General features: G+C 50.7%; 1 protein-coding gene across 2 annotated transcripts in view; it reads left to right on the top strand.

Moving 5' to 3' along the window:
* CORO2B (coronin 2B) overlaps positions 1–21,742 on the top strand; it is a 581,091-nt gene that overhangs the window by 201,832 nt on the left and 357,517 nt on the right. The gene's annotated exons all lie outside the window — the stretch shown is intronic.

Below are 21,742 nucleotides of genomic sequence, written 5' to 3'. Positions count from 1 at the left end.
TCTGATTGTGATAATTTTTCTTGGTATTTAAAGAAAAATACATTAGGCTATCTTTTCATCCTACATTTCTAAATCTATAGCATTTTTGTGTAGGTTAGCTCCATGTTACCTACTTTAGAAACAGTTTCCCCTTTATAGAGGAATGTATTACTGTGAAATTCAAGCCTATTCTTGTTCCCTTCTTGACTCCTGCCCAATTAAAGTATAAAAGATAACGACTCCTAAAATTTCTCCTGTTCTGCCCTACTTTAAAAATTCCTCTATTTCTGAAGCTACCTTGCTGCTTTTCTAGAAGCAAAAATTCGTACAACCACTAATCTAGATTAATGTACTTTAACAGATTGTAGGCCAGTCTCTCTCCTGCTGTCCTCTACTTCAATTCTAGAGAGTGCCTTTAATAAGTAATCATTTCAATAACTTGACCACAACAATTTATTAGCTCTGTCTTGAGCAGTTGTCTGCCCCACGTAAAGGAAGCTATCAGTACTAGTCATAGCGGAGAAGAATCAACAAATGATTTTGGATATGGTGGAACTAATGTCTTCTTCCTGCTTCATTTGCCTGCAACTTTTGATACTGTTTGTCAAAACAAAACAACACGGGCCTTCCTCTGACTGAGGTCGGTGTGAAAGATGGTGCTTATGCGTAGATTATGTCTTTTTATCAAACTGCACCCAAGTGGTTTCTGCTACTTTCTTTTTAAAATGTAAATTTTAGGTCCATGTTGTACCCCGGTAAATGGTATTAAGAATCACTCTTTATTTTTTTCTATATAATGTTTTTGTTGGTGTAGAGCATACAGGATTGAACCGGTAAGAAAACGATAAAACAACCAAAAATATTGCATCAATTTTGTGGACAGCTAAAGAAAAAAAATTAACAATGTTGTGAACTAGGTGGGGCAAATCAGGAGGGGTAAGGGTAGGAGAACCTGGTGAAATCAAGCAACGGCTATATTAGTGTGGCAATTGCCTTGGATCTGGAAGTATGGACCCGCTGGTGAGGCTGGGTAAAGAGTATTTGAGCTGAGAAACCAAGAAGAATTAAGGGGACATGCCCTCTAGTAGTATGATGCATTATAGGAGTAAGGAGAAGTCTACCCAGCAGGAACTAGAGACAAACTAGACCTCTCAAAACATTGGTAGGGTGGAGAAGGATACCCCTGTACAAGGAGAGAAGATGTCAAGATACCCTCAGAGTGTAGAGCCGATTCATTGTGTCATTGCGCCATTGGAGGGTCACCATGAATTAAGCGAGACCATCCCAACTTCCTTTCAGTGCAGCCTCGTGTCAATCCTGGAATATCTGGGCCAAATCAGAGACTGTGGACCTCCACGGGAAAGAGGCTTAGTAAGACTGTTTTTAGCATTTGTGCCCAACTCTGACAACTTTGACCAAATCGCTTGAAATTCTGTCTTACTGTTGGTGATAACACTGTACTGTACTGAGTCTTGATCATGGCATCCCGACTGCTCTGACCCAGTTGTAATCTTGCCTATTGTCTATTTGATGCTTGAAGTTGAAGGGTGTCAACCCCAATATTTTATTTCTTCAAGTTGGAGACCTTTTCTAAAAACCTGTTAAGGTCTGGTGGTCAGACAGTTGTACCCCCTGTGTTTCAATTCGGAATCGGTGCTTCGTTAGATTCTGTACTATTTTTACAAACTCGCATCTTTAAGGTTAAGTCCATCTATTTTATTTTGTTAAAACGTTATAAAAAGATTTCCTATTCCTCCCTCTGAAATTCCGGTTGTCCCAACTCCTGGTTAAACAGACTGCATCAACTTAAATTATTCTTAAATATGCTGGGGCATGAATCTTTCCTTCGCCTGTTTGCCAATGGGGAAGTGAGCTAAATTCAACACCATGTACATTTGCATAGGGAGATTCATGATGTGAGACGTACATTTCTTCACTTCCTCTTGTTTAAAACCATCTTGGGCTCTAAGATCTGCCTATCTTTTCCTGGTCTCTGTTCCTGTGACTTCTATATTAGGTGCATTTCTTTTTTCAACATTTAAATTCCGTCGGATCTTTGTTCACAACAGGACCATTTGAAATTCAGTAAATAATTGAAAACCTGTTTTTCTTTAGGATATTTAATCACTAATTTTCCTTTCTGTAATATTATTTTGTATTCCTACTGTTGGAATTGCCCTTCCAGGTCACCTCCGTGCTTCACAAATGCAAATACCTTTACCACGCTCATTGGTTTGTCTTGGGCATTAGGAAGGTACAGACTGGTCTATAGGCCTCAGAATGGGAAATGACCACATCTGCAATGCCAAATAGCAGAAGGTGATCCTTTCCCTTTACGGCCTAAAAAACAAATCTGGAATTTCTCATAGAAGTTCATATGGACTCCCAATAAAGTTCAAGAATTAAATAATTGTGCTGTTCCTTGTTCATGTCCAATATAGGAAGGGCATGCAGGGGAGATGATTCTCCACAGTTGATTGTACTACTTCCAAGGTAGGGAACACTTCATATTGTAAAGTTGTGTGTTCATTGATAATTCAGGTATTTCACTTAGCCTAATGTTATTCGGGAGCCATATAATTCTCTGAAAACTTCTGGTGTCTTTTATTAACCTAATAATTTCTAACATTTCCCTCTTCATAATTGTAGGAAACTGTTTTTTGTTGCAGTAGTCCTCCTCACTTTTTGCCTGGTATTTGTTGCAACTTTGACCGCAGTGCTCTGGGTTCCTGGTAACCTGGCCCCAGTGGCAGTGTTCTTTCCCCAAAATAAGATAACTGGTCACTTGATCCCCAAGTGACCAGGCCTTTGGCACCTCTGTAAGTCCCTAGTGAGGGGTACCTCTGGTACATTGGGCCAGGGCTTTATGTTCCCTCAGAGACGCCAACCCCCCCTGACTAGGACCCATATGGCGCCAGGACATACGGGAAAATTAGTAGTCAGATAGGCGTTTTCCCCCCTCAGGCCAGTTCCACCCAAAAGGTGAGCTACCTGATATGGACGAAAAAAAATAAATTGCCATGTTGGCGATCGCAGAATTAAGAACTCTGGGACAGACAGGGCATTGCCTACAGGAAGTGGTTATTGAGGAGGCATAGTGACCCTAGAGGTTGGTAGGCTATTGGCTACTACCCTGCACTCCCCTGAATCAAGTATTTAGGGGAGCCCCAGGCACCAGGAAATCAGATCCTTCCAACCTGAAAGAAGAAGGCTGACACTGGAGAGCTGCAAAAGCTAGAACAGAGGAACAGCAACTGACTTGATACCAACCCTGCCAGCCTGCCTGCTGCCCTCAACAATTGCACCAAAGAGGACTCGTCCTGCAGCTGCTCAGCCTCCAAAAGCCTGGGAGGACTACCAGACCTTCACCCAAGATCCAGGAACTCCTGTGGAGTAGTGGAGCTGCTCTCCTGCATCCTGCAGGAACCCCAGGAGAATTCCGAAGACTCAGGACTGCCACAAACCAGACACCTGAAAGTACCACTGCACCTGTGCCTCCTGGCCTGAGCCGAAGTGGTCCAATGGTGCCAGCGTGGTCCCCAGACACTCCAGAGATGTAGGACATCTTGGGTTTACCAACAGTGGACTCTCTGCTGCCTGCAGCCTCTTCGTGCAGGTCCCTTCTACCGCGAGTGTCTCTGGGGGTGAAAAGCCAATGCCTCAAGACATCTCTGCACCCTGCTGTAGGAGAGTAGGGTCTGCAATCCTATGATCACCCAGATTTTTTTGCTTTTGTTTCACTGGTTTACGACTTTCTCTGGCTGTGGGCCTGCCAATCAGACCCACAGCCTGGCTGTTCTCTTTCTAAATTACCTCATGTACCCTAGGTGCATCTACCAATTGGTACTGGGCCACCTTATCAGACCCTGTAACTCAGGGCATAGGTGTACCCAGGGCTGCCAGGGGCTGCAGCACGTATTGTGCCACCCCTGGCTGGCCTCCTAAATTTGACACAACTGGCTGCATGACAGCTGGGGCAAAGTCGTGTAATCACCCTTTGCTGTAGGTGTAGTATACCTATACCTAACCCTAAAATGGACACACAGATTCCTATCAGTCACTCCTATGGCAGGCCTTGACAATCCTGAAGGCAGAGTGCTTGGAATCGTGTGAGATGGTGCTCTGGCATGAGCTGAGCCTGTCTGCAGCTTGCGGAATCAAGTCCTAATAGCTGTTCCATGATATCGCATACCATATACTCTTAAGTGCATTATAATCCTCGCGGTTAAATGCTATCTTTGGTATTGCTTTATCAAAACATGTCGAGTAAGGTGTCATACGAATTGGAATACTAACCCCTCGCCAATTCTGGCGACGGGGTTAGCATTCCACCCTTCTAGAGGGACACGACATGTATGTAACTGTGAACCCCGGTTAAAGTTAACTGAAGCCTCAGCTCCACAAAATGGATGCTGCCACCACAGACACGAGTCTGACCCCCTGCAGCTGGGAGTCCTTCCAGCGAGGGGAGCCTGGACAAAGGGTTTCCTGTCAGGGGCGGTGCTAGCACCGTCCCAGACATGGTTTTGTGTATCCTGGGTAGGCAGGGCTTTACAGGAAGGTGACTGCTGAGTGGCACCCCGGTGCTCACTACGCATAGGCCGGTCTGAACCAGTTCCAGGGGCACACCAGCCCCTGGCCTGGGGAAGTCCGGCATGGCTGAGGGGTGTAACCACCCCCCACCTAGTCCCACCCATAGGCAGGACCTAGTCACCGGGTCAGCCCCCTTTTTTAGTATAAAGATGGGAGCGGGCCCCCTGTTAAAATTAGATCATCTTTGGAATCAAGATACCACTTTCTTCGAAAGGACTTCACGATTTCTTCTTCAAGATTCTCCCTTGTGGCTAAGGAGTAGTCACCCTGCATCCGCAGGCACCATCCTAAAGAACACTGCGGTCTGCTGCAAGTCCTTCATCACGAATCCGACGACCCAGCTCGACGAGACCCGGCTTCCCTGGCACCTCTGACCTCTACTCACCTCTACAGCCCAGCTGAGAACCGTGAGTGCGACGAGACCTCAAGGGACCGACGATCGCCAAGACTGCACGACATCTTTACTGCAAGCCCACCGTGTCCTCCACTGGTGAGTGCTTTGGGGTCCGAGAAGCCCCGACCCTGCGCAGCTCCAGCACCCAAGATCAGCCCCCCTGCATCTCCACGATCTGCGTGGGGCCCTTCTGCTGTTTGCTGTGCACCGCGTTGTTTGGCTACTAGCCGGCTGGCTTGTGGCCCTCTGAACGACGCCCAACGACTTCACGACTGCTGGTCTGGTTGCTCCAGGCTGGCCCTTGCTTCCTTCTTCAAGAGAGGCACCCCGGACCCTCCTGGTCCACTCCAGACGCCATTTTAGGTCCACCGCGTGGGCTTGAATTTGCCAAGGCTTTGTTGCCCAATCCTGGGTCCAGCGACGCCGACAGCTTCTATCTTCGTGGGACAGCTCGATCCTCCATCCTGGTCGCCGACAACGCCTCCTGGTCCGTGAGATCTTCGAGTCAAGCGTCACCCACTCACCTAGTCGAGGTGGCTACCATCCGGTGCCCTCCTGGTGCCCACTGACTACTGGCTAGTAGTCTCGAACTTGGTCCCCTCTGCTTTCAGGTGTCATCTATCTTCAAGATCCAGGCTTGGATCCGACTGAACTTTCTTCACTGGTCACCGGCCAGCATCTTTTCTTCCGGCTCCTGGTCCGTCTACGAGGATTCCCGACGTCTTTTCAGACCTATGCAGCTGCAGCCCCTGGGCTAGGTAACTTCGGCATTTCGGTGCCCCAGCATAGCCTCACTATCCAAGGGTCAGAATCTACTTTCGTTTTCTCCCTACCAGGTCGGGTTCGCCCGAGAACACTAACTTTCTAATTCCTAGCTACCATAGACTTTTGTCCCGCATCTCGCGTGAGAGTGCACACACTGCACCCGAGTCCCCTAGGCCTCCTAGACATAATCTAACGATTCCCTAGTCAAGTCCTAGCGATTCCAAAAGCTATTAGTACTGTACTTACCTGCTAGGAATTTCGCATTCCACTTTCAGAGTATATGGTTTTCCGTGCCCCTCGGGCATTTGTATATACTGTGCTAACTTAAGTATTTTTGTAAGAGTTTTGGTTTGTGCTTAGTACCCTGTCCTCATAAAGAGTACAGGGCTGTTGTGATCTTTAAATAAATAACTGTTTATTTTCATAACACTTGTGTGGTGTCCTTTCACTTGGTATTCAAGGGGTATATGTGTGGTAAACAGCTGGCTTAACGCGCCCTCTCGAGTCTTTAGCCTTAGACTGCTCGTATCCACGCTACTAGGATAGCTGGTCTATAAGGTTGACTTACAACCAATCATCAATAAGGGTTGCTGGACTGATACATAGTGTTCACTAGAATAGTGAGCACTGCATATCAGGCCACCTTCTCACATTGGTGAGCAGCGGTTGGGATTTGAGCTTGCTGTTGTTTTACCACACGTATCCTAAGAATATCTTGTTGAAAGATCACATAAGTACTGTTAGGTACACATAACTAAAGCTTAGAATACTCTGAGTTCTACTGAACCAGCTGTTGTAGCTCCTCAAGGCTTAGCACACCTTGGCTGCAACTCTTAGCAAGGGATCAGTAGGTAAACACATAGTGTAGGTAGGTGCATCACTTACACCACACTAGAAACAGTATGTCGGACAAAGGAGGAAACACTGAGGTTCCCCTTGTGTCAGTTGACCCTCCACAGGTCATCCCTTCAAGATATACTGCGCTTAGCTTCCATGAGTTACGACAAGTGTGTACCTCTAGGAAGATTAAGCAGGGGTCTAACCCCACAACTGCCTTTCTGATTGGTCTCTTAGAGACTCATGATGCAAGGAGGGCTGGTAACCCAGACCCTTCTAATTCAGATGGCAACATGCCCTCCTTACAGGGTCCCTTTGATGCCCAGGACCATCCTCTTCAGGAAGCAGATGATGCTGATGATGAGGATGATGATTTGGTATCAGGGGATGAGGCAGAAAAGGAACAGGTAGAAGTCAGCAGACTAACCAGGTCCAACTTAAGCAGACATGAGATGGGCACTAGGGGACCCTTGGGGCCACTCTCAGGTCAGCTTAACATTGGGAATGGACGAGATAGATCTCTATCAAGAGGCTCTATCAGATCCCTTCATACCAATGGCTCTCAACGTTCCTCTCAAAGGGGAATGACATCTCCCCAGAGGAGAATGTATGAAGCTAAGGAAAAGGCAGCCAATCTGAGGATTGAAAGGGAAGAACTTGCCCTGGCCAAAGAGAGGCTTGCCTTTGCTAGAGAGCAACAATTGAGTGGGACAGTCCCCACTGGTGGCAGCATTGTACCTAGCAATAGGGAAAGGAGTTTTGATACAAAACACCTTGGTAAGATAGTGCCCCCCTTTAAACAAGGGGATGACATCCACAAATGGATTACTGCTTTGGAGAGGGCCTGCACTGTGCAAGGTGTTCCCCCAAGTCAGTGGGCAGCTATCTTGTGGCTCTCCTTTGAGGGTAAAGGAAGAGACAAGCTCCTCACCACAAGGGTGGAGGATGCTAATGATTACCAAGTCTTGAAAAATGCACTGGTTGATGGGTTTGGCCTAACCACTGAGCAGTACAGGGTGCTGTTCAGGGATACCCAGAAAACTCAGTCTCAAGATTGGGCTGACTTTGTAGATTGTGCCACTAAGGCTTTTGAGGGCTGGTTGCTGGGCAGTAAGGTTACTGATTATAAAGGATTGTACAATTTGATGATGAGAGAGCAAATTTTAAACAATTGTCAGAACCAGTTGTTGCATCAGCATCTTGTTGACTCAGATCTGACCTCTCCCCAAGAATTGGGAAAGAAGGCAGACAGATGGGTTAGAACAAGAGTTAAACAGAACCAGGGCCAGAATCAAGGTGGTCAGAAGAAAGCAGACCAGAAGGGTAAGGATTCGAAAGGGGAACAAAATGACCAGAAGTCTTCGACAGGTCCCCAACAACCCAAAGAGGGTGGGGGTCAGGCTCCCCAAAAGAAGAAAGAAGGCCAATCTAAAAGGTGGTGCCAATACTGCAAAAGTAAAACTCACTGGTTTAGTGAGTGCACCAAGAAAGGAGGAGGGCAGACTCCTGCCACTGCAGCCCCTAAGGCACCTGTGCCCCCTAGTACAGCCAGCAGTGGTAGTGCACCTCCCAAGGGTTTAGTAGGGTTAACCCTGGGTTCTGAGGGGAGTGACAACTTAGTTGGCACCCTCACTCAGGCTGTCCTTGTCAGTACAGGGGATATGGATATGTCCCCTGACATAAGTCCCAATACTTTGGGCAAATACAGACAGACACCTTTTATTAATGGAAAAATGGCTCAGGCCTATAGGGACACTTGTGCCAGTGTCACAATGGTGACACCTAGCTTTGTGGACCCTGGACAGATCATGCCAGGTACAGAATTCCTGGTGACCAATGCAAGCAATGTCACTACCAATCATAGTATGGCAATTGTAGCTTTCTCCTGGGGAGGGGTAACTGGCCAAAAGAAGGTTGTAGTTAGTTCAGACCTCCCAGTGGATTGTTTGTTGGGCAATGATTTGGAGTCATCACAATGGTCAGAAGTGGAGCAGAGGACTCATCTGGAAATGTTAGGTTTGCCAGCACATGTGTTTGCTGTGACTAGGTCACAGGCCAGAAGATGCCCCACTGAACAGGTGCTGGATCCTGGAACAATGGACCAGACACCTTCCAAGAAAAAGAGCAGTAGGGTTAAGGCTGTGCCTTCCCCCTTGCCCCAGGTTGTGGATCAAGTCTCAGAGGAGGCTGACCTGCAGGAATTGAGGGAAACTGAGCCTAGAGAGTTTGAACTTGATCAAGTTGAATTCTTGGGTTCAGGGGGACCCTCAAGGGAAGACCTGGGGAAGGACCAGTTAGGCTGCCCTTCTCTTGAACCCCTCAGACAGCAGGCTGCTGCTGAGGCTGCTGGGAACGCCACAGGTACCCACAAGGTATACTGGGAAGATGGACTCCTGTACACTGAGTCAAGAGACCCCAAGCCTGGCATGACCAGGAGGCTGGTTGTACCCTTGTCTCAGAGAGGTTTCCTACTTACCTTGGCCCATGAGATTCCCTTAGCAGGACACTTAGGCCAGACAAAGACTTGGGACAGGCTTGTCTCACACTTTCACTGGCCTCACATGAATGAGGATACCAAGGAGTTTTGTCGCTCCTGTGTCACTTGCCAAGCCAGTGGTAAGTCAGGTGGCACAACAAAGGCCCCCCTTATACCAATGCCTGTGGTGGGGGTGCCCTTTGAAAGAGTGGGGATTGACATTGTTGGTCCAATGGAACCCCAGACAGCATCAGGGCACAAGTTTATACTGGTGGTAGTGGATCATGCCACCAGGTATCCTGAAGCTATTCCACTTAGGACCACCACAGCCCCTGTGGTGGCAAGGGCCCTAGTTGGAGTGTTCTCCAGAGTGGGCTTCCCTAAGGAGGTTGTCTCTGACAGAGGTGCAAACTTCATGTCAAGCTATTTAACTGCTATGTGGAAGGAGTGTGGTGTCAATTACAAATTCACTACACCCTATCACCCACAATGCAATGGGCTTGTTGAAAGGTTCAACAGGACCCTAAAAGGGATGATTCATGGACTACCTGAAACACTCAGGCGTAGATGGGATGTCCTGATGCCCTGCCTTCTGTTTGCTTACAGAGAGGTCCCACAAAAGGGGGTTGGCTACAGCCCTTTTGAACTTTTGTATGGGCATCCTGTGAGAGGCCCCTTGTGTTTGGTGAAGGAAGGATGGGAGAGACCTCTCAAAAAGCCTGCAACCAACATAATGGACTATGTACTTGGTCTCCGCTCCAGGATGGCTGAGTATATGGAGAAGGCATCAGAAAACCTTAAGGCCAGTCAAGAACTTCAAAAAGCTTGGCATGACCAAAAGGCTGTCCTGACTGTTTATCAGCCTGGACAGAAGGTGTGGGTGCTGGAGCCAGTGGCCCCAGCAGCACTCAAAGACAAATGGTCTGGGCCCCACACAATCCTTGAGCAAAAGGGAGAGGTCACCTACCTGGTGGACCTTGGAACTCCCAGGAGTCCCCATAGGGTACTCCATGTCAACAGGCTCAAAGCATATGTCGACAGGAAGGACATGAGCTTGCTCATGGCCATAGATGAGGGACAGGAGGAAGAGAGTGACCCTCTCCCAGACCTGCTCACTCAGAATCCTGATGATGGGTCAGTAGATGGTGTTGTCTTTTGTGGCAGCCTCTCTGAACATCAGCAGAAAGACTGTAAACAGGTTCTTCAGTCTTTCAGACGTATGTTCTCTCTGACACCCAGTCAGACCAATTGGTGCACCCATGAGGTTGACACTGGTGACAGCCTGCCAGTCAAGAGTAAAATCTACAGGCAGCCTGATCATGTTAGAGACTGCATAAAAACTGAAGTGCAGAAAATGTTGGAATTGGGAGTCATTGAACCCTCAGATAGCCCTTGGGCTAGTCCAGTAGTTCTAGTGCCAAAGCCTCACACCCAAGATGGTAAGAGAGAGATGAGGTTTTGCGTAGACTACAGGGGTCTCAATGCAGTCACTAAGACTGATGCCCATCCAATACCAAGGGCAGATGAACTTATAGATAGATTGGCTTCTGCCAACTACTTAAGTACATTTGACTTAACAGCTGGGTATTGGCAAATCAGGTTAGCTGAGGATGCCAAGCCCAAAACAGCATTTTCAACCCCTGGTGGGCATTATCAATTTGTGGTAATGCCCTTTGGTCTGAAAAATGCACCTGCCACCTTCCAAAGGTTGGTGAATCAAGTCCTTACTGGGCTGGATGACTTCTGTGCAGCATATCTAGATGATATTGCTGTCTTTAGCTCCACCTGGGAGGATCACCTGGTCCACCTGAGGAAAGTGTTAGAGGCTCTGCAAGCAGCAGGCCTCACTATCAAGGCCACCAAGTGCCAGATAGGGCAGACACAGGTTGTATACCTGGGCCACCTTGTAGGTGGAGGCCAGGTTCAGCCACTGGAGAGCAAAATACAGTCAATCAGGGACTGGGCTCCTCCAACCACCCAGACTCAGGTTCGAGCTTTCTTGGGCCTGACTGGATACTACAGAAAATTTGTCAGGAACTATGGTTCCATTGTGACACCATTAAATGAACTGACAAGTAAAAAAATGCCAAAAAAGGTTCAGTGGACAGCAGGCTGTCAAAAAGCATTCGATGACCTAAAGCAGGCCATGTGCACAGCACCTATCCTTAAGAGTCCAGACTACTCCAAACCATTCATTGTCCAAACAGATGCTTCTGAGTTGGGTGTGGGAGCTGTTCTTTCTCAACTGAATTTTGATGGTCAGGATCAGCCCATTGCTTTTATAAGCAGAAGGCTGACCCCCAGAGAGAAGAATTGGTCAGCTATTGAGAGGGAGGCCTTTGCTGTGGTTTGGGCCCTGAAGAAGCTGAGGCCATACTTGTTTGGCACTCACTTCAAGATTCAGACCGACCATAAGCCCCTCTTGTGGCTAAATCAGATGAAGGGTGAAAACCCCAAACTGCTTAGGTGGTCCATTTCCCTACAGGGGATGGACTTTACAGTGGAACATAGACCTGGTACTGATCATGGCAATGCCGATGGGCTCTCCAGATATTTCCACTTAGAACAAGAAGACTCACCTGGTCAAGGTTAGCTTATTGTCCCAAAGTTTGGGGGGGGGTCATGTAGGAGAGTAGGGTCTGCAATCCTATGATCACCCAGATTTTTTTGCTTTTGTTTCACTGGTTTACGACTTTCTCTGGCTGTGGGCCTGCCAATCAGACCCACAGCCTGGCTGTTCTCTTTCTAAATTACCTCATGTACCCTAGGTGCATCTACCAATTGGTACTGGGCCACCTTATCAGACCCTGTAACTCAGGGCATAGGTGTACCCAGGGCTGCCAGGGGCTGCAGCACGTATTGTGCCACCCCTGGCTGGCCTCCTAAATTTGACACAACTGGCTGCATGACAGCTGGGGCAAAGTCGTGTAATCACCCTTTGCTGTAGGTGTAGTATACCTATACCTAACCCTAAAATGGACACACAGATTCCTATCAGTCACTCCTATGGCAGGCCTTGACAATCCTGAAGGCAGAGTGCTTGGAATCGTGTGAGATGGTGCTCTGGCATGAGCTGAGCCTGTCTGCAGCTTGCGGAATCAAGTCCTAATAGCTGTTCCATGATATCGCATACCATATACTCTTAAGTGCATTATAATCCTCGCGGTTAAATGCTATCTTTGGTATTGCTTTATCAAAACATGTCGAGTAAGGTGTCATACGAATTGGAATACTAACCCCTCGCCAATTCTGGCGACGGGGTTAGCATTCCACCCTTCTAGAGGGACACGACATGTATGTAACTGTGAACCCCGGTTAAAGTTAACTGAAGCCTCAGCTCCACAAAATGGATGCTGCCACCACAGACACGAGTCTGACCCCCTGCAGCTGGGAGTCCTTCCAGCGAGGGGAGCCTGGACAAAGGGTTTCCTGTCAGGGGCGGTGCTAGCACCGTCCCAGACATGGTTTTGTGTATCCTGGGTAGGCAGGGCTTTACAGGAAGGTGACTGCTGAGTGGCACCCCGGTGCTCACTACGCATAGGCCGGTCTGAACCAGTTCCAGGGGCACACCAGCCCCTGGCCTGGGGAAGTCCGGCATGGCTGAGGGGTGTAACCACCCCCCACCTAGTCCCACCCATAGGCAGGACCTAGTCACCGGGTCAGCCCCCTTTTTTAGTATAAAGATGGGAGCGGGCCCCCTGTTAAAATTAGATCATCTTTGGAATCAAGATACCACTTTCTTCGAAAGGACTTCACGATTTCTTCTTCAAGATTCTCCCTTGTGGCTAAGGAGTAGTCACCCTGCATCCGCAGGCACCATCCTAAAGAACACTGCGGTCTGCTGCAAGTCCTTCATCACGAATCCGACGACCCAGCTCGACGAGACCCGGCTTCCCTGGCACCTCTGACCTCTACTCACCTCTACAGCCCAGCTGAGAACCGTGAGTGCGACGAGACCTCAAGGGACCGACGATCGCCAAGACTGCACGACATCTTTACTGCAAGCCCACCGTGTCCTCCACTGGTGAGTGCTTTGGGGTCCGAGAAGCCCCGACCCTGCGCAGCTCCAGCACCCAAGATCAGCCCCCCTGCATCTCCACGATCTGCGTGGGGCCCTTCTGCTGTTTGCTGTGCACCGCGTTGTTTGGCTACTAGCCGGCTGGCTTGTGGCCCTCTGAACGACGCCCAACGACTTCACGACTGCTGGTCTGGTTGCTCCAGGCTGGCCCTTGCTTCCTTCTTCAAGAGAGGCACCCCGGACCCTCCTGGTCCACTCCAGACGCCATTTTAGGTCCACCGCGTGGGCTTGAATTTGCCAAGGCTTTGTTGCCCAATCCTGGGTCCAGCGACGCCGACAGCTTCTATCTTCGTGGGACAGCTCGATCCTCCATCCTGGTCGCCGACAACGCCTCCTGGTCCGTGAGATCTTCGAGTCAAGCGTCACCCACTCACCTAGTCGAGGTGGCTACCATCCGGTGCCCTCCTGGTGCCCACTGACTACTGGCTAGTAGTCTCGAACTTGGTCCCCTCTGCTTTCAGGTGTCATCTATCTTCAAGATCCAGGCTTGGATCCGACTGAACTTTCTTCACTGGTCACCGGCCAGCATCTTTTCTTCCGGCTCCTGGTCCGTCTACGAGGATTCCCGACGTCTTTTCAGACCTATGCAGCTGCAGCCCCTGGGCTAGGTAACTTCGGCATTTCGGTGCCCCAGCATAGCCTCACTATCCAAGGGTCAGAATCTACTTTCGTTTTCTCCCTACCAGGTCGGGTTCGCCCGAGAACACTAACTTTCTAATTCCTAGCTACCATAGACTTTTGTCCCGCATCTCGCGTGAGAGTGCACACACTGCACCCGAGTCCCCTAGGCCTCCTAGACATAATCTAACGATTCCCTAGTCAAGTCCTAGCGATTCCAAAAGCTATTAGTACTGTACTTACCTGCTAGGAATTTCGCATTCCACTTTCAGAGTATATGGTTTTCCGTGCCCCTCGGGCATTTGTATATACTGTGCTAACTTAAGTATTTTTGTAAGAGTTTTGGTTTGTGCTTAGTACCCTGTCCTCATAAAGAGTACAGGGCTGTTGTGATCTTTAAATAAATAACTGTTTATTTTCATAACACTTGTGTGGTGTCCTTTCACTTGGTATTCAAGGGGTATATGTGTGGTAAACAGCTGGCTTAACGCGCCCTCTCGAGTCTTTAGCCTTAGACTGCTCGTATCCACGCTACTAGGATAGCTGGTCTATAAGGTTGACTTACAACCAATCATCAATAAGGGTTGCTGGACTGATACATAGTGTTCACTAGAATAGTGAGCACTGCATATCAGGCCACCTTCTCACACCTGCTACCTCGGCCCAAGGAGAAGAGGACCAAAGGTGTCCCCACGTCCCCTAGCATCATGAGACCTGAGCCCCCTTGTTGGTTCAGAGGACTGGCCCCCCCATATCCCAGCTTGCAGCATCTTTGTGACTGGACTGAACCCCATAGACTTACTCAAGGCCCCTGATGCTGAAGAGTGCCTCTACACCCGGCCACCCCAGTGCTGTCCGAGATGACCTGTTGGTGCTGCCTTGGACCTTGCCTTATAGTCACCTCAAGTCCAGGAGATTGGCCTTGCAAGTCGCTGTAAAAACTGTAAACATTCTGAACTTGAAACATACCCAATTTTGATGTTCTTGGTGCCTAAAGTTATATAAAGATAGGTGTTCTTTTCTATAAATTGGTGTTTATCTCCTTATTGAGTCTTGTTTATCATTTATTAACTGTATGTAGCAGATGTTTAACCCACCTCGCTGATAAGCTTATGGCTGCTTGACCACACCACCCCCTAATAGAGCACCTTGGGATTGCTAGATTAAGCCCCTGTCCACTTATAAGGGATATTATAATGGATATCTGGACTCTCTGTACAGTATACCTCGTTTTGCTATACTATATAAAGAGCCAGCTTCCTACACTTATCATTAAATCCAGATACGTCCTATGGGGATGAAAATCATTCAGGATATGTGAGTAACTTCAAGCAAAATAGTCATGTGACTACCAGGTAGGAGATGTGGTCTAGTGGCAAACATGTCAACTTTAGAACCTGAGGTTCTGCCTTAAATCCCAGCATCAGCACTTAACTGAAAATCGTGTGATTCTTGGGAAATCACTTAGTCTACGTGTGCCTAAACTAATAAATATGTGCAATATAATTTATTTGGGCAATACAAAGATGTAAATTGCCTCTTGGTGTACCACATCGTGTATGGTCTCCTAACACCTCCAACTTGTACAGTGATCCATCGGTCCACGGCTAACTTCTCACTGTATAATAAATACCAACACAAAGTATACAGCAAATAGCCTCTTATGAATGACAGCTAATTCATTCTCAACAGTAAATAGGCGTGATCAGTTGAGCTTACCAAAATGTCTCTTCCCACTAGATTTATTCCTGCTTAGGTCTTCTTGGCCGATACCGCTGTACTTGCATATCACCTAGACCTGAAATGTCATTCATTTTGATCTCCGACTTTTGAAATGGCATTTTCTGAAGTTTCCAATTAGTTCTCCTTCCAGAAAAATATTGATGCACCGGTAACATCGAAAAAGGCTGCTTGTCCCACGGATATTGTCTTTTTTTCCCATGCAAATCCTTACGAAAAACAGGTAACTGAACTACATCTGATTAACAAACAACCGGAATGCTTTCTATGTGTGCTGTGTATATAATCCAGACATTAACTCCTTAAGTCAGCAATTCCTTTCCTGAAAATATTTGTGAAACATATTTTGTCATTTTGAATTTGGTAAATATAAAAACTGTGTTGACAGACATACTAGAAAGTGAACCTACTGAGGTTTTCTACGTTTCACCCTATGGACAATAAATAGTTTCGTGCACCTTGGGTCATGAGCAGAGACTAAGCTGCGGTGAACATTTTTAGGTCATAGCGGTGTGCATCGTAGTCACCTACCCTGCCTTCTGCTACGGGCTAGTAGGTACTTGTTTGACCTATCTGAAAGAGACACGTTAGTGATAGATTCCTTACCTTAGAATATCCCCAGGCGTCAGACTGGATCCGGAAACTTTTGCGTAGCAGTACCCTTGCGCGTCGGTAGGCGTCGTCTGCGGCTCCGCGTCCGTCGTGGGCGCCGTGATAACGTCGTCGGAGTACTTAGACGCCTCCTCCGCATGCTTACGTCAGTTCTTCTTTTTTCCGCGCCAGCCAGCGCAGATCTGGAAAGAGCAGTTACCCAAAGTCACTTTTTGACTAACTTTTTGATCTCTTTTGATCATTCTTCGAAGTCTAACGACTCCGATCGGTGCCGTAGGGATGGCCGGAATTAAACACTGTGAGGAGTGCGACCGCACAATGTCGGTTATGGACCCCCACCACCTGTGTTTGACCTGTTTGGGCGTAGACCACGACGACGAGGCCTGCTCCGACTGCCGGGCCCTATCTTCGAAAGCCAGGCGGGAGAGGTCCCGCAGGCGACTCGAAATCCGGCAGTCGGCCCTGCGCCGCCTGAGGTCCCGGTCCCCGTCCCACGGGAGGTCGAGGGACAGGTCGCGGGGACGGAGCTACCACAGCTCCGGGTGTTGGCACCACTCCTCCGGGTCGAAGTTGTCGTCAGGTGAGAAGCACAAGAAGTCGAAGAGGCGTCATCGCTCTTCTGACTCCAACACCCCCCCCCCCCACCCCCCCCGACGCTCGCGCGATGCGGCCGGGGGTTCGGGTGACACCGCCCACGCTGCTCCTTCGGAGTCGCGGGCGTCTTGTCCCGCCCCACACCCTCCGGTCCCTGGGCAGGACGCGACGCCGGAGGAGATTGAGCGCTTCCTCATGGCCATGAGGTCCCTTTCTCCTCAGACGGGCTCCGCGGCGCCTTTGGGCCCAGCGGACCCGTCTGGGGGCCCTAGCGGGTCGGGGGCTTCGGCCCCGACGCCGCCAGCGCCGCAGGGCCCCACGATCCCGACACCGCCGGCGCCCTCGGGCCCGGCGCCGCGGGACTCCGCTGGTCCTTCTTCAGGCTCTGGATCGTCACCGGTGGACCTTATGACCCACCTGGCGTCGGTCCGTCGGGTGTCACCTCCCGATACATTCTTTGCTCCGGTTCCGACGTCGGAGCGGCGCCGCTGGGCGCCGCATCCTACGCCGTTTGGAGATTTCCACTTCTACGAACCGGCCCCATTGAATTACAACCCTGAGTTTCAGGAGATGGGTGAGGAGGAGGATTGGGAGGGGTCTGAGGACCCTCTGACCAGGGAGTGTCAGTCTCAAGAGGACTGGGCAGGAGACCTTGGGGAGGCCAGTGGCCTGGACACCTCTCCAGACACTGGTTTTGTCTCTCCTCCTACCGTGGCTTCGGAGGAGGGGGAAACACATGGTGTGGTGTTGACGAGGGCTGCCAAGGCTTTGGGCCTTGAGCTCCCCGTCGCGGCCGTGAGGACTAACCTCCTGACAGAGGTCCTTAAACCGCAGTCATGCTCGGCTGATCCTCTGCTGCCCTTTAATGAGGCCTTGACCGACGTTCTTTTGGGCACTTGGTCCAGGCCCGCTACTGGTTCGCCCGTAGATAGGAACGTGGCCAGACGCCACCGCCCGGCTCCGGGCGACCCATGTTTCCTGTCCTCCCACCCCACCCCCTAGAATCTGAGTCTGGTCATCCAGGCCTCTAATTCCCAGACCGCATTCCCGACTGCTCCGCCGGACAGGGAATCCAAGCGGTATGAGAATTATGGAAAGAAGATATTCTCCTCCCTTAGTTTGGGACTGCGGTCTTCCAACACCGCATGCCTCTTGGGCCGCTACACCCACTCTCTGTGGGAGACGGTGGTGAAGGTGCTGCCAGAGTGTCCGTTGGAGGTACGGGCCAAACTCGGCCAAGCCCTTGTGGAGGGCCGAGATGCAGCCAAGTATTCGATCAGGTGTGGGCTGGATACCACCGACTCGCTGGGCAGAGCGATGGCTACGACAGTGGCGGTAAGACGCCACGCCTGGCTGAGATCCGCCAATTTTTCGGCAGATGTCCAGAACACTCTGATGGACATGTCGTTCGATGGCCGTCGCCTTTTTGGCGACAAGGCAGACGACGCGCTTGAGCGCTTTAAGAACTCCAGGGCTACGCCAAGTCCTTGGGCCTCTCTGCCCCACGCCAGCAAACGGGTGCCTTTTGCTCCTTTCGTGGCCAAGGAAGGGGCGTCCCAATACCTGCCGCCAGCCACTCGCCGCAGACTACCATCCAGCGCGGCGGCGGCCATGGAAACCGGCGAGGTCAGTCCACACCTTCCCCCGCAGCATCCGCCTCTAAACCCTCCTAGTCTGTGCTTTTCGGCCCATGTGACGCCAGTGGGGGGCAGGGTTCGCCATCACCACTCTCACTGGCGCACTGTCACTTAGGACAGGTGGGTGCTGCAGATCGTCCGGAGGGGCTACTCCCTCCCCTTCGAGACGACTCCTCAAGCCATGCCACCGTAACACCACCGCGTATCGGGGATCACTTGCGGCTCCTGCAGGAGGAGGTTTCGGCCCTCTTGGCCAAGGGGGCCATTGATCGCGTTCCTGGGCCAGAAGTAGAACGTGGTTGCTACTCCCACTACTTTCTGGTACCCAAGAAGGGCAAGGGGGGCCTACGGCCAATCTTGGATCTGAGGAACGTCAACGGCTTCCTCCGGAAGGAGAAGTTCAAAATGCTGACTCTGGCTCAGGTCTTAGCTGCCCTAGACCCAGGAGACTGGATGGTAGCGTTGGACTTGCAGGACGCGTATTTCCACATCCCGGTCCTGCCGGCCCATCGGCGTTACCTGCGGTTCACGGTAGGCCACGAGCACTTTCAGTTTACCGTGCTCCCCTTAGGCCTTACCAGCGCCCCACGGGTGTTCACGAAGGTGATGGCGGTGGTCGCAGCTCATCTGCGCAGGTTAGGGGTCTCAGTCTTCCCCCTACCTCGACGACAGGTTGTTGAAGGCGGGCTCGCCCCAGTCAGTCGTCAGCCACCTCTAGACTACGGCGGATCTCCTGCACCAGCTGGGGTTCTCCATCAATGTGCCGAAGTCACACCTGTGTCCCTCTCAGAAGATCCTTTTCATCGGAGCGGTTCTCGACTCGGCGCAGTTTCGGGTTTACCCACCCGAACAGCGGGTTCGGGATATACAGGCTCTGATTCCAATCTTCCAGCCTTTATCCCGGGTTTCGGTCAGGTTGACGCTGCGGCTTCTGGGGCTGATGGCCTCCTGCATCCTTCTGGTGCATCACGCACGGTGGCGGATGAGGGCTCTGCAGTGGGACCTGAAGTTTCAGTGGGCCCAGCATCAGGGCAACCTGTCCGACCATGTCCTGATCTCGGAGGGCACTGTGAGACAGCTGTAGTGGTGGCTCACAGACCGCGATTGGGTCAGCAGCAGATCCCTCTCCCTTCCCCAACCGGAGCACGTAGTTGTGACGGACGCGTCCCTCCAGGGCTCGGTAGGCCACATGGGAGAGGCAGAGATCAGAGGCCTCTGGTCTCCGGCGGAGACCCGGCTACATATCAACCTTTTGGAGCTACGGGCGATTCGTCTAGCACTGAAGGCATTCCTCCCGTCTGTCCGAGGGAGTGTAGTGCAGGTGTTCACGGACAACACCACTGCCATGTGGTACTGCAACAAACAGGGCGGGGTGGGGTCGTGGACCCTCTGCCAGGAGGCTCTGCGCCTCTGGCAATAGCTGGAACATCAGGGCGTGTCTCTGATGGTTCAACACCTGGCCGGTTCACTGAACGCCAGGGCGGACGAACTCAGCCGCCGGTGCATGATGGATCACGAATGGCGTCTGAACTCGGACGTGGCGCAAGGCCTCTTTCTGCAGTGGGGAGAGCCTTGGTTAGATCTATTCGCCACCGAAGAGAACGCGCAATGTCATAAATTCTGCGCGTTGGAATTTCCAAGGCAGCACTCGCTCTGAGACGCTTTTCGTCGCGAGTGGAGTTGCGGTTTGTTGTACGCCTTTCCGCCTATACCACTTCTGCCCAGAGTGCTGAAGAAGATTAAGCGCGACCGGGCACAAGTCATCCTTGTGGCTCCGGACTGGGCACGAAGGTACTGGTATCCCGAGCTACTCAGTATGTCAGTCGATCCCCCGGTTCGTCTGCCTCTTCGGGAGGACCTTCTGTCGCAGCAGCAGGGGACGGTCCTCCACCCGAACCTGTCCAGTCTTCACCTCCATGCTTGGAGATTGAGGGGCGACAGTTGAGGCCATTTGACTTGCCTCCTGAAGTTTGCAACATCATTCTGGCAGCCAGGCGTCCCTCCACAAAGTCGGTATACGCCTGCAGGTGGAACAGATTTGTGGCATGGTGCACAGCAAAGGCTGTGGATCCCCTTAATGCCCCTCTTTCTTCTTTCTCTTGCCCAGCAGGGCTCTGCTCTGGGCACTATCAAAGGCTATCTCTCAGCTCTTTCAGCCTTTCTGAGGCTGCCTGATCAACCTTCTTTGTTCAAGTCCCCTATCGTTAATCGATTCCTGAAGGGCGTCACACATACGTTCCCTCCTGTTCCCTTCGTGATGCCTCAGTGGGACTTGAACCTGGTTCTTACATTTCTGATGTGCGCTCCCTTTGAGCCACTTCACAACTGTCCTCTTCGCCTTCTCACTTTGAAGACTGCCTTCCTGGTAGCCATCACCTCTGCCAGGAGAGTGAGTGAGCTCCAGGCTCTATCTTGTAAACCTCCCTTCCTTTCAGTCCATCCGGACAAGTTGTGTTTCGGACAAGGCCCTCCTTCCTACCCAAGGCAGTCACGGCCTTCCACATTGGGCAATCTATCACCTTGCCCACCTTCTTTCCGCCTCTGCATCCCTCGAGAGAGGAAGAGAGGCTCCACCGTCTGGACCCAAAACGTGCGCTCTCATTTTATTTGAATCGCACACGCCAGTTCCGGGTGGATGACCAACTCTTTGTTGGTTACGTGGGCGCTAAGAAAGGGAAAGCGGTGCACAAGCGGACCATCTCGCGGTGGATCATCTTGTGTATCCAGCTGTGTTACTCCTTGGCTAAGAAGGAACCCCCTGTGGGGCTGAGGGCTCATTCCACTCGAGCCACAGCGACTACAACTGCTTTGGGCCGAGGTGTGCCCTTGCAGGACATTTGCCAGACTGCTACGTGAGCCTCGCTGCACACGTTTGCAAGACATTATTGTCTGGACAGTCAAGTCCGGAGGGATGGCTTCTTTGGCCGTTCCGTCCTCCAGGACTTTCTGGTGTGATTATTGGTTCGCAGACCCACCACCACGGGGTTGGTATTGCTGGGGTATCTATTCTAAGGTAAGGAATCTATCACTAACGTGTCTCTTTCAGATGCACAAGTTACTACTTGTGTAACGATATATCTATAAGAGACATTAGTTAGTGATAGATTCCTTACCGACCCACCCATCCTCCCCGTTCTGCGAAGCGATATCTAGGGTTAAGGTTATCCCCTTTCAGGGCCCTAGTTTCTTGGCACCAGTGTTGGTTTTTGGCATAGCTCTGCGTTTCTGGCATGAAAAAGCTGTGTCTAAGAACTGACGTCAGCACGCGGAGGCGGCGTCTAAGTACTCCGACGTCATCACGGCGCCCACGACGCCGATGACGGACGCGGAGCCGCAGACGACGCCTACCGACGCGCAAGGGTACTGCTACGCAAAAGTTTCCGGATCCAGTCTGACGCATAGGGATATTCCAAGGTAAG

Source organism: Lissotriton vulgaris, chromosome 2_1 (assembly GCF_964263255.1).
Source record: "Lissotriton vulgaris chromosome 2_1, aLisVul1.2, whole genome shotgun sequence".
Lineage (NCBI taxonomy): Eukaryota > Metazoa > Chordata > Amphibia > Caudata > Salamandridae > Lissotriton > Lissotriton vulgaris.
The sequence above is the reverse complement of the archived record's forward strand: the minus strand, read 5'-3'. Positions and strand labels throughout refer to the sequence as shown.